At 41.2% G+C, this 13,668-nt stretch overlaps 1 protein-coding gene across 36 annotated transcripts in view; it reads left to right on the forward strand.

Moving 5' to 3' along the window:
• The first annotated feature begins 10,821 nt into the window (after positions 1-10,821).
• The window catches only part of MAP2 (microtubule associated protein 2), a 288,976-nt gene continuing 286,129 nt past the window's right edge, over positions 10,822-13,668 (forward strand). For all 36 annotated transcript variants that reach the window (XM_049888022.1, XM_049888038.1, XM_049888039.1 and 33 more), the window contains exon 1: positions 10,822-11,060. The gene's annotated coding sequence lies outside the window, so the exon portion shown is untranslated. The remainder of the gene's footprint in view (positions 11,061-13,668) is intronic.

Consider the following 13,668-nt stretch of genomic DNA (forward strand, 5'->3'; position numbering starts at 1 on the left):
GGCCCCTTTCACAGATGGCTAGGTGGTGTGAGTGGAGTCATCAGTCCTCAGGTCCCTGATGTGGGTAGTGAGGACCCTGCTTAATGGGCAGAGTGGTGTCAAATGTCACAATCCTGCCTCTCCACCATATAGCTGATATAGTAAAGTTAGGCTTCAGGTATATACTCTGTAGTACTGTGCTAATAAGGGCCTACACTGTTGAAATAGGCCCACATAGGTCTATGTAGGAGTGAAAGGCATTCAAACTCTGTGGACCCCTCATGCCCATGTCTGGGCAAAGGAGCTGTGCCTGCCCTGAGTTCCTGGCTTAGGGGAGCTGGCAGATCATTTTTTTCTATTTGTTAATTTGTTCCCTCTCCAAGGCTGGGAGAATGGCTCAGTGCGAGTGACAGGCCCTACTTCATGTCCGGGGAAGCAGAAATCACTGAAGCAGGCCCAGACCAGTGCGGGGGGGGGGGGGGAGGGGGCGGCAGAGAGCAGGTAAATGGGAGAGAGTTTCTTCCCAAAAGAGGTGTTTTTTCTAAACAAGCAGTAGGTTAGATGCATGTACTTATCTTTTACCAACTGAGTGCTGCTTTTCACTGGTTCTGGAGGCTTGAGTAGATTCTCCACCTCTCTGTATCTACCAATGTGGAAAACACATCCTAAGTACCACTGCTTACCTCAGCGCTCGTGTCAGCCAGTTCGGCCTGCAGGGTGCCGGTTCCCACCGGGTCAGGTCTGGCAACTCCTCGCTACTTCTGAACAGTCTCTCCCACCCCCTGCCACTCAGTCCAATACCTCAACTTTGCCTTTGATATTCAGGGCTCCTAGATTGTCATATGCAATTAATTCACTGTTTTGGGGGGTCTTTGTTATAAGAGGGGCTACCAGAAGCATCTGACTACTCGGCCATCTTGGCCCCACCTCTCGTGATCTGATGATTTTTGACAAGTGTGTCAAGACCATTCAATGAGAAAAGAGTAGTCTTTTCAGCTAATAGCTCTGGACACTGGCTATTCAAATGCAAAGAATGAGTTTAAACTTATAGCACATACTATCTACGAAAATTAACTAAAAAGGAATCAAAGACCTAAATGCAAAAGCTAAAACTATAAAATTCTTACAACAACAATAAACAAACAAACAAAAAAGCAAATCTTCGAAATCTTGGATTAGGCAGTGGTTTCATAGATATTGTTAGGTACTACTGAGTGGATAACCACTCAAAGTGACCACATGTGACAGAGTAGCAATGCCCCATAGTGTTTTCTAGGCTGTAATCTTTAAGGAAACAGATCACCAGGTCATTTTTCCCCTGGAACAACTGGGTGGGTTTGAGCCACCAACCTTTTGGTTAGTAGCCAAGAGGTAAACCGTTGTACCACCAGGGCTACCCAAAAAAACAACAACAACAAAAAAAACTGGCTTAATAGATATGACATGAAAAATACAGGTAACCAAAGAAAAAGTAAAGTGAACTTCATCAAAACTAAAAGCTTTGGCACAGCAAAGGATAGTATCAAGAAAGGGGAAACACAAATCATAGTGTCAAAAATGTGTAAAAAACACAACTCACCAACAAAAAGACAAATAACCCTGATACCAAGCAGAATAACATCAATTTCCAGTTTTCGAGGATAGTCTTTCTGACTCCAGGAGACAGCATCATTGTATACATAGAAAATCTTACAGAATGTACAAAACAGCTTCTTAAAAAAAAAACCCGAATTTAGAAAATACATAGATTGGAAGGTTAATGTATGCAAATTAGCTGTATTCTACATAGTAGCAGTGAATTCTTGGACATTGAAATTAAAAAAACCAATACTATTTACAATAATGTCAAAGATATTTAGGGATAAATTTGACAAGATACATGCAAAACGCTTCCACTGAAAACAATAAAACAGAAACTCAAGAAAATCTGAGTAAATAGAGATGTACCATGTTCATGTATTGAAGACTCAATATTGTTAAGATGGCAATTCTGCCAATGTTGATCTATAGCTTCAACACAATCCCAATGAAACATCTGCATTGTTTTTGTAGAAATCGACAAGCTGATACTAAAATTTTTATGGAAATGCAAAGGAATAGAAAGCTAAAAGGCTTTAGAAAAAGAACAAGAATGTTGGACTTTCTGTGCCTGACTATTATAAGTTACTTAGGTGTATTTTATTAAATACACCTAATTAAATTGTTCATTTAGTTGGCTGTCTTTATTAATATAAATTATTCATTAATAAATTTTATATATGCTTATATACATTTTTTCATATTTATATGTGTATGTGTGTGTGTGCACATGTGTAGAGAGATGGATAGATAGAGGAAAGCAACATAAATGAATGAAATGAAAACCAGCAGCTAGACAAAGCTTTCTTCGGCAGGGCTCCAAAACAAATAACTATAAAATATGGATAAATTAGATTTCAGCAAAACAAAAAAGTAAATCATTCTTATCATCAAAGACTGTATTGAAAAAAAGTCATAGACTGGGAAAAAATATTAGCAAATATATATATCGAAGAAATGCTGAGTATCCAGAATATATTAAGAACTCATCTATAAGATGTCATCAATAATACAAATACACAATTCTAAAAAATAGATAAAATGCATTAACACAAAAGAAGATGTAAGTATGGCCAGTAGGAGCATGAGAAAGTCCTCAACATCACCGCATGCAAAATCGTTGTGATTAGGTGCCTTCAAGCTGGCTCCAACTCACAGCGGCCCTATGCACGACAGAATGAAATACTGCCAGGTCCTGTGCCACTTCCACAATTAGAGCTATGCTTGAGTCCATCCTTGCAGCCACTGTGTCAACCCATCTCATTGAAGGTCTTCCTCTCTTTTGTTGACTCTCTACTTTACCAACCCTGAAGTCCCTCTCCAGGGACTGGTCACTCCTGATAAAACGTCCAAAGTACAAAAGAAAAAGTCTCTCCGTTCTTGCTTCTAAGGAGCATTCTGGCTGCACTTCTTCCTAAGACAGATTTGTTTGTTCTTCTGGCAGTTCATGGGATTCAATATTCTTCACCAACACCATAATTCAAACTAATCAATTCTCTTTAGTGTTTCTTATTCACTGTCTAGCTTTCACATGCATATGAGGTGATTGAAAATACCATGGCTTGGCTCAGGCACACCTTAGTCCTCTAAGAGACATCTTTGCTTTTTAACACTTTAAAGAGGTCCTTTGCAGCCGATTTGCCCAATGCAATATGTCCTTTGATTTCTTTTATATATATATATGTACATACATACATAATTATTGTGCTTTAAGTCAAAGTTGACAATTCAAGTCAGTTTCTCATACAAAAACTTACATACACATTGTTATGTGACCCTAGTTGCTCTCCCTGCAATGTGACAGCACACTTCTCCTCTTCAAGCTGTATTTCCCATGTCCATTCAACCAACTCCTGTCCCTCTCTGCCATCTTATCTTGCCTCCAGACGGGAGCTGCCCATATAATCTCATGTGTCTACTTGAGCTAAGAAGGACACTCCTCACAAGTATCATTTTTTCTCTTATGTTGTTGTTGTTAGGTGCCGTCAAGTTGGTTCCAACTCATAGCGACCCTATGCACAACAGAACAGAACACTGCCCGGTCCTGATCCATCCTTACAATTGTTGTTATGCTTGAGCCCATTGTTGCAGCCACTGTGTCAATCCACCTCATTGAGGGTCTTCCTCTTTTCTGCTGACCCTGTACTCTGCCAAGCATGACATCCTTCTCCAGAGACTGACCCCCCCAACAACATGTCCAAAGTGTGTAAGACGCAGTCTCGCCATCCTTGCTTCTAAGGAGCATTCTGGTTGTACTTCTTCTGCACTTCTTTTGTCTTATAGTCCAGTATAATCTTTGTCTGAAGAGTTGGCTTTGAGAATGGTTTTAGTTTTGGGCTAAAAAAAAGTCCGGAGGCCACGACCTCTGGGGTCCCTCCAGTCTCAGTCAGACCATTAACTCTGGTCTTTTTACTAGAATTTGGGGTCTGCATCCCACTTTTCTCCTCCTCCACCAGGGATTCTCTGTTGTGTTCCTTGTCAGGTCAGTCATTGGTGGTAGCCAGACACCATCTTGTTCTTCTGGTCTCAGGCCGAACATCCTCTGATTTCTTGATTGGGTTGATTGTGAGTCCAAGTAGAATGAAATCCTTGACAACTCACTCCAATATTTCCTCCATTTATTATGATGTTGCTTATTAGTCCAGTTGTGAGGATTTTTGTTTTTTATGTTGGCGTGTAATCCATATTGAAGGCTGTAGTCTTTGATCTTCATCAGTAAGTGCTTCAAGTCCTCTTCCCTTTCAGCCACCTGCCGCCTGCATATCACGTTGTTAATAAGCCATCCTCCAATCTTTATGCTTCATTCTTCTTCATATTGTCCAGATTGAATAATTATGGTGAAGAATACAATGTTGTTGCACACCTTTCCTGATTTTAAACCATGCAGTATCCCCTTGTTCTGTTAGAATGACTGCCTCTTGGTCTATGTACGTGTTCTTCATGAGCACAATTAAGTTCTGGAATTTCTGTGTGGAAATATTCTGATATGTTTTTATAACTGGATTTGTCCTTTTATGATTGACTTATTTCACTCAGCATAATGTCCTCCAGATTCATCCATGTTGTGAGATGTTTCAAAAAGATTCATCATTGTTCTTTAGCATTGCGTAGTATTCTATTGAGTGTATGTACCATAATTTGTTTATCCATTCATCTGCTGATGGGCACTTAGGTTGTTACCATGTTTCTGCTATTGGGAATAATGTTGCAGTGAACATGGGTGGGCATATGTCTACTCGTGTGACAGCTCTTATTTCTCTAGGATATATTTCTAGCAGTGGGATTGCTGGATGATATGGCATTTCTATTTCTAGCTTTTTAAGGAAGAGCCATATTGTATTCCGAAATGGTTGTACCATTTTGCATTCCCACCAGCAATGCATAAGAGTTCCAGTCTCCCCTCAACTTCTTTAACATTTGTTATTTTCAGTTTTTTTGATTTGTGCCAGTAATGTTGGGGTGAGATGGTATCTCATTGTAGTTTTGATTTGCATTTTTCTAATGGTTAGTGATTGTGAGCATCTCCTCATGTGCCTGTTAGCTGCCTCAATTTCTTCTTCGATGAAGTGTCTGTTCATATCCTTTCAACAGAGGTATTAGATTCCTGCAGATTTTAGAAATCAGAACTTTGTTGAATATGTCAGAGTGAAAAATTTGTTCCCAGCCTGTAAATTCTGTGTTTACTCCTTTGGTGAAGTCTTCTGATGAACGTAAGCGCTTAATTTCTAGAGGATCTCATATATCTAGCTTATCTTCAGGTATTTGTGTATTGTTAATTATGGTGTGTATTGGTGTTATATGAATGTTGTTTGTATGAATGGTGTTGCATTCATCGTCAAAAGAATGTTTCAAGGTCTATCCTGAAGTACAATGCTGTCAGTGATAGGATAATATCCATACGCCTACAAGGAAGACCAGTTGATATGACTATTACTCAAATTTACGCACCAACCACTAGGGCCAAAGATGAAGAATTAGAAGATTCTTATCAGCTGCTGCAGTCTGAAATCGATTGAACATGCAATCAAGATGCATGGATAATTACTGGTGATTTTAATGTGAAAGTTGGAAACAAAGAAGAAGGATCAGTAGTTGGAAAATATGGCCTTGGTGATAGAAACAATGCTGGAGATCGAATGATAGAATTTTGCAAGACCAACGACTTCTTCAATGCAAATACCTTCTTTCACCAACATATACGGCGACTATATACATGGACCTTGCAAGATGGAACACACAGAAATCAAATTGACTACATCTGTGTAAAGAGACGATGGAAAAGCTCAGTATGATCAGTCAGAACAAGGCCAGGGGCCGACTGTGGAACAGACCATCAATTGCTCATATGCAAGTTCAAGCTGAAACTGAAGAAAATCAGAGCAAGTCCACGAGAGCCAAAATATGACCTTCAGTATATCCCACCTGAATTTAGAGACCACCTGAAGAATAGATTTGATGCATTAAACACTAGCGACCAAAGACCAGAAGAGTTGTGGAATGACATCAAGGACATCATCCATGAAGAAAGCAAGAGGTCATTGAAAAGACAGGAAAGAAAGAAAAGACCAAGATGGATGTCAGAAGAGACTCTGAAACTTGCTCTTAAGCATCAAGGGAAGAACTGATGAAGTAAAAGAACTAAACAGATGATTTCAAAGGGCATCTTGAGAAGACAAAGTAAAGTATTATAATGACATGTGCAAAGAGCTGGAAATGGAATACCAAAAGGGAAGAACATGCTCGCTATGATTCGGAACTGACTTGACAGCACCTAACAACACAACAACAACATCCTGTTTATGCTGTATATTAGGGTCCCCATTTTTTCTTCCATGATCTTTATGGTTTTTGTTTTATATTTAGGTCTTTGATGCATTTTGATTTAGTTTTTGTGTATGGTGTGTGGTATGGGTCCTGTTTCATTTTTTTGCAGATGGACATCCAGTTTTGCCAGCACTATTTGTTAAAAAGACTGTCTTTTCCCCATTCAATGGACTTGGGGCCTTTGTCAAATATCAGGTAGCCATAGGTAGATGGATTTACATCTGGGTTCTCGATTCTATTCCATTAGTCAATGTGTCCGTCGATGTACCAGTACCAGGCTGTTTTGACTACTGTAGCTGTATAGTAGGTTGTAAGGTCAGGTAGTGGTAGGCCTCCTTCTGTGTTCTTCTTCCTCAGTACTGCTTTCCTTTCCAGGGCCTCTTTCCTTTCCATATAAAGTTAACGATTAGTTTTTCCACCTCGTTAAAGAATGCTGTTGGTACTTAGATCGGGACTGGGTTGTAGTGGTTAAGTGCTATGGCTGCTAACCAAAGGGTCGGCAGTTCGAATCCGCCAGGCGCTCCTTGGAAACTCTATGGGGCAGTTCTACTCCGTCCTATAGGGTCGCTATGAGTCAGAATCGACTCGAGGGCACTGGGTTTGGGTAGAAATGACATTTTCACAATGTTGAGTCTACTTATCCATTAGCATGGTATGTTTTTGCATTTATGTAGGTTCATTTTGGTTTCTTGAGTAGTGTTTTGCAGTTTTCTTTGTATAGGTCTTTTATGTTTCTGGAAACCCTGGTAGTGTAGTGATTAAAGAGTTCAGCTACTAACCAAAAGGTCAGCAGTTTGAATCCACCAGGTGCTCCTTGGAAATCCTATGGGGCAGTTCTATCCTGTCCTATGGGGTCGCTATGAGTTGGAATCAACTTGATGGCAACAGGTTTTGTTGTTTTTTATGTCCCTGGTTAGATTTATTCCTAAATGTTTTATTTCTTTAAGGGTTGTCTTAGTTATCTAGTGCTGCTATACCAGAAGTACCACAAGTGGATGGCCTCAACGAAAAATTTATTCTCTCACAGTCAAGTAGGCTAGAAGTCCAAATTCAGGGCATTGGGTCCAGGAAAAGGCTTTCTCTCTCTGTCAGCTCTGGAGGAAGGTCCTTGTCATCAATCTTCCCCTGGACTAGGAGCTTCTCAGCGCAGGAATCCTGCATCCAAAGGAAGTGCTGTGCTCCCAGTGCTGCTTTTTTTGGTGGTATGAGGTCCCTGTCTCTTTGTTCACATCTCTGTTTTGTATCTCAAAAAATGTTGGCTTAAGACACAATCTAGTCTTGTAGATTGAGTCCTGCCTCATTAACATAACTGCCACTAATCCCATACATTAACATCGTAGAGATAGGATTTACAACACATAGGAAAACCACATCGGAAGACAAAATGGTGGACAATCACACAACTGGGAATCATGGCATAGCCAAGTTGACAGATATTTTAGAGGGACACAATTCAGTCATTGACAGGGTTTATTATAAATGCTATTGCTTTCCTGATTTTCTTTTCATAGTTCTCTCTATTGGTGTATAGGAAACCAACTAATTTTCGTGTGTTTATCTTGTATCGTGCTACTCTGCTGAATCTTTCTATTAGTTCTAGCAGTTTTCTTGTGGAGTCTTTATGATTCTTAGGTTCTTAGGTATAGTTTTACTTCTTACTTACCAATTGGATGCCCTTTTTTTCTTTTTCTTACTTTATTGTTCTAGGTAGGACTTCCAGTACAATGTTAAATAGGAGTGGTGATAAAGGACATCCTTGTCTTGTTCCTGTTCTCATGGGGAGTGTTTTCAGCCTCCCTCTGTTGAGAACGATGTTGTCTGGTGGTTTCGTTTAGATGCTCTTTATTATGTTGAGGAATTTCCCTTCTATCCTATTTTACTAAGAGTTCTTATCAGGAACGGGTATTGGACTTTATCAAATGCTTTTTCTGTGTCACCTGAGATGATCACGTGATTCTTTTGTTTTATTTATGTGGTATATTACATTGATTGATTTTCTAATGTTGAACCATCCTTGCAAACCTGGTATGAATCCCACTTGGTCCTGGTGCATTATTATTATTATTTTTTAATGTGGTATGGAATTCTATTGGCTAGAATTTTGTTGAGAATTTTGGCATCTATATTCATGAGAGATATTGATCTGTAATTTTCTTTTTTTGTGGTGTCTTTGCCTGGTTTTGTATTAGGGTTATACTGGTTTCACGGAATGAATTTGAAAGTACACTTTCCTTTTCTATGTTCTGAAATAGTTTGAGTAGGACTTGTGTGAGCTCTTCTCTGAATGTTTGGTAGAAATCTCCGGTGAAGCTATCTGGACCAGGACTTTTTTTGTTGTTGTTGGGAATTTTTTTTTTTAAACCTTTTCACACTCTTCTCTTGTTATGGGTCATTTCATTTTTGACAACTTCTAATTTTCCTAGATTCATATTTCTTACTTTCCACATTCTGGATGTTTGCAGCTGTTTCTTCTCATTTTGAGTCATGTCACATCAACTAATGAAGGCCCCCAAAACTTTACTCCATCCATGTCATTAAGGTTGACTCTACTCTGATGAGGTAGCTCTTCTGCAGTTGTATTTTGGGAGTTTCCAACCTGAGAGGCTTTTCTCCTGGCAGTATGTCAGACAGTGTTCCCCAGCTATTCATAAGGTTTTTGCTCACAATTTTTTTCAAAAGTAGACTTCCAGGTTCTTCTTCCTAGTCTCTCTTAGGCTGGGAGCTCTACTGAAACCTCTCCACCATGGGTGACCCTGCTGTTATTTGAAATACCGGTGACATAGCATCCAGCATCACAGCAATATGCAAGCCACCACAGTATGACAAACTGGCAGATGAGTGGTGGGCATACGAAGTATAATGACTAAAATTAAAAAGACAGACACAATCATATGTTAGCAAAGATGTAGAGCAACCAGAACTTTCGGATATTGCCGGTGGGAATATAAAAACAGTGTGATGCCTTTGGAAAAAGTTTTGGTCATTTCTTTTAATTTCAAATATTATATTTTGCAGTGGTAATCTTTCTGTTGCTTCTTAATAATTTAGGTTCTCTGCTGAGATTATCGTCCCATTCATTGCAAACATTTCATTTACTTCACTGAGAATAGTATAATACTTTATAATTCTATGATTCTATAGTTAATTTAGGTGACAAAACCAAATTATAGCTGCTGTTTCATCAGCGTTGCTGAAACCAAGCAAGCCATACCCTACTATCCTGGGTGACCTTAAAAGCACCTTGTCAATACCTGATATGGACACTTGAAGCAATTCTATGTCGCATCTTAGCTCTCTTAAAAAAAAAAAAAATTTTTTTTTTAGCTCTCTTTTTACTTACAAGAAATTACTGTTCTCAGATTATAAAGATTCCGTGGTAAAGAATCTCTTTTCTCTGCACTTACAAAAGTATTTAAGAGACGATTTTCTAAGAAGGTGACATTTCACATTTCAAGGTCAACATTTTCTGCACTAATTTGCTATTTTGCATCATCATATTTGTCAAAGGCCCTTCTTATACATTCTTATTATATCCTCATTTTAAACATGTGAGAAGGGTAGGACTGGCATCTTTAATCCCCATCTGACATATTAATAAACCGACATTGAGATTTCATGAACTGTCCCTGGATCATACACTGATTATCCAGAATGTGATGTCCACGAAGGCAGAGGTTTTTCTTTTTTTGTTTTTGGTCTGTTTTTTCCACTGATACCTCTTCTGTGCCTAGAATAGTTCCTGACACAAAGTAAATTTCAATAAACACTTGTTGAATAAATAAATGAACCTGTTTATTGTCAGCTGAGTTTAGAATTCTCTGAACACTCAGCCATCGCTCCTTTAGTATTTACAGGTTTTTTTTTTTATGTTCTTAAGCTCCCCTACTTTTCCTTTGTCGTTTGTGGATACAATCGTTAGGTTTGTGGAGGCAACGCCAGACCACCTTCTCCACTGAGGGGTTACTGGAATCCCGGCCTCAAGGAAAGAAAGGAGGGGGCTTCATGCGCCTCAAGGAAAGAAAGGAGGGGGCTTCATGCGGGGGCTCCTCCTAAAATACTAAAGCCGATGTCCAACGATTTCTCAAGGCCATAGGTGCAGAAGGCCGGCTGGTCCCTGCTGCCCAGAGGAGCGGGGGGGGGCGGGGGGAGGCGGTGGCTAATTCTCTAGGGAGGGGCCCCTTCGGGTGGTAGCCTCGTCCCTCCAGCCCCACATCCTCATTTCACCGAGGCTGGGCGGGCTCCGAAGCACCCAAGCTCCTTGTCACCGCCGGGCGGCGGGCTGGCTGCGGCGGGAGGCGGGGCCGCGCTCGCCCCTCCCGGACACTGCGGCGGCGGCAGGCCAGCATCGAGCGGCGGACCGGCTCGGAGCCGGGCGGGACTTGCGGGGGCGGGGCAGGCGGGGCGGGGCGGGGCGGCCGAACTGGGAGCCGGGGCGGGCGCCGCTCAGACGAGGCGGGCGCTCGGCGGCGCGGGCTCTGGGCGGCCGCGGCGGCAGCAGCAGCAGCATCTGCATCCCCTCCTCTTCTTCCCTTCCACTCCTTTCTCTTCCTCCTCCTCCTCCTCCTTCTTCTCCCCCTGTCCCTTCTTCCCCTTCTACTCCTTCCCCGGGGGGCGTTCGCTCTCCGAGTCTGGGAGCGGCGGCAGCGGCGACCGCGGGTGCATCCAGCGTCTGCGCCCAGGTAAGAGTTCGGTCACCACCTCTGGCTCTATGTACGACGCCTGTCTTTCGTCTTGCTCGGTTTCCCCGTAGAACAAGCCTCAGCCTGCAAAGGGATGGGAGTGGTGAGGGGGCTGCCTCTTCCTCCGTGCCTTGGAAACAGGCACAGGTTGGCCGAATGTCCAGTCTCCCACCTGGCGGAAGCTTCAGGCCACGTCTCTCCAGGTGTCACCACAGAGCGCTGGTACCTGGGCTCTGGCTTTGTAGAAGAGCGAGTGACCTTTTTAGGTACCACTTTGAAGCGCCAGGAAACTTACCTCGGGCCAGACTGTGCGTATTGTGAGCTAATATTATCTGAGTTGTGGCGAGACTGGGAGTGGGTAATTATACAAAGATAATGGAAAAAAGGAATTCGAGGTGGAGGGGTTTTTTTGTCCCATCCAGCTGCAGAGAACTGCACATCGACGAATGAGTGAGGGAAGTCTTATCCCTTTAAAATCATTTCCCCTGTAATTATTCAGAAAGAGTTGTAAGGAGAAGGTTGATAAATATTTACGCATTTAAGAAAATGAAAAATCGATGTCTGGTGGTGTTAGAGGGCGGGGCACTAAGAAAGGGCTTGGGTTGAGCTAGCTCATACACATAGGCTTTTTTCTTTTTAAACGATGGGGGTGCAACGCTGCATCCACAGTACATCTATTCTTTCCTTCTTTTTCTTTTTAAAAGGTTTTTTGGGGGGGCTGCAGTGCTGACTGCCTTCCTTCCCCAACCTCGTCTTTTGTTTAAGGTCGGAGATTTCAAGACAGTGTTGGAGAGCCCAGGAGTGTGTGGGGGGGGCGGTGGGGGGGTGGGTGTGTGTGTGTTGGGGGCTGGTAGTAAAGCGGCTCGAGTCACAAAAACCATCCTTGAAAACTGGAAATTGATGTTATTCTGCCTGGCCTGAGGGCTTCAGGATTTTGTCAGAAAATAAAAACCTTTCATCAGCAGCCCGTTTGTGACAATTGCTGTCTGCCATCTGCCATGAGCCCTTAGCATAATGCTTCTGGGACATAGACCCTTTAAAACGGAGTCAGTGTGAAGGGTTTTTGTTTAAATGCATACACAACCGTACACACACAAACACGCACAAACACACACGTAATACACTGTATACATAATGCAAAAGGGAGTGGATATTTAAAAGATGAGCCTTTTGAATTCATTTTTGGGGGCTTTAGGGATTATGGTATGAATGAAATCTGTAATGCAAAACAAAAAAAAAGTATTGATGAGAAGTGTATAATTTGGAGTGTGAAACAAAGGGATTGATGAACGTTGGTAAGGAGCTAACTTAAATGCTAAAGGTATAATTTATTTTAAGATGATCAGCCTGGGAGAGGAAATAACTCCCAGCTGAAATTGAGGTTTACAACCGCAGTGAGGCGATGGAGAACAAAGCCTTTTTATGTGAGCCACATTATGCAAAACGTCCCATGCATGAGCTGCTGCAGGTACCAGCCTAGTTTGAAAGCATAGCCCTGTGACCCTGTCATTTGACTGTAGGTAATTAGGGTTTTTTTTTTTTTTGGCAGTGAAAATAGATTGAATAAATAAAACTTTTCTAGAATGATTTTGATTTTATGCTCAAGAGGAAGATTACAGCATTTTACCTGAATATGACACAAAACACCAGTTTAACTGGGCAATACATGTCTGTATATTCGTAGGAATCCTTGTGAATTTGTAAATCATGGATGCTTCAATCACCCCAGCACACAAAACACTTCCCTCAAAAAGAGGTGGAAATTCTATTATCACAGGTTTAAATCTGTACTCATGATTTATGTAATATCACAGCCATTGTGCCTTTAAGATCAGTGGTACATGCTGTTGATTTATTCATGGTTGATTTAATTTAAATTTTTAGTATTTCACAGTTTGCTATAATTTTGTTTAATTTCCCAAAGGTTTTTTTTTTTCCTTTTCCTAGGTAGAAAATTGCTTAACACATACACCTGGAGATATAAGCAATTTTGAAAAATGAGGTTACTTTTAAAAAAATATTTTGATTGCATGAAATTTCATTTTCTGTTTCTCTCCATTCATATATATATATATATTTTTTCCTTCTGGTCAAATAACCCATTTCTTCCTGACTGTCTATGCTACTTTAAGCTTCTGGTTATTTCTAGACGACCAAAACCAGAGCCAATGTTCTTAGGAATTTCGAACTCAGGATTTGTTTCTTCTCTGCAGTGGTTCTCTTTCTGGATGACTTGTTTACAGCACCTTCTCAGGGAGGAGAGAGAGAAAGAATGTGCTGAGAAAGCAGGACCCAGTGAAACTGGTACAGCCATTACCTCACCATGGCAGGTACTTCAGATTCTTTGAGGGAGCAGGCATCTTCTCAGTGGAAAACCAACACCAGGAGCACACCCATCTCAAGGCAGAAGCCCTTCTCTGCCCAGAGCAGCCTCTACTAATGTTGTTCTGCTGAGGTTAAAGGGCTGTTTTCTCTTTCATGTATTTCTTTTCAGGGATCTTGAACTTGGCCAGAAATATGCAGCCAGAAATGAAACTTGGCACCAAATCCTCTAAGCCTGAAGGAATAATTTCATTCCTTTACCACTTTTGGTTTAAATCGATTTGCC

Source organism: Elephas maximus, chromosome 6 (assembly GCF_024166365.1).
Source record: "Elephas maximus indicus isolate mEleMax1 chromosome 6, mEleMax1 primary haplotype, whole genome shotgun sequence".
Taxonomy (NCBI): domain Eukaryota; kingdom Metazoa; phylum Chordata; class Mammalia; order Proboscidea; family Elephantidae; genus Elephas; species Elephas maximus.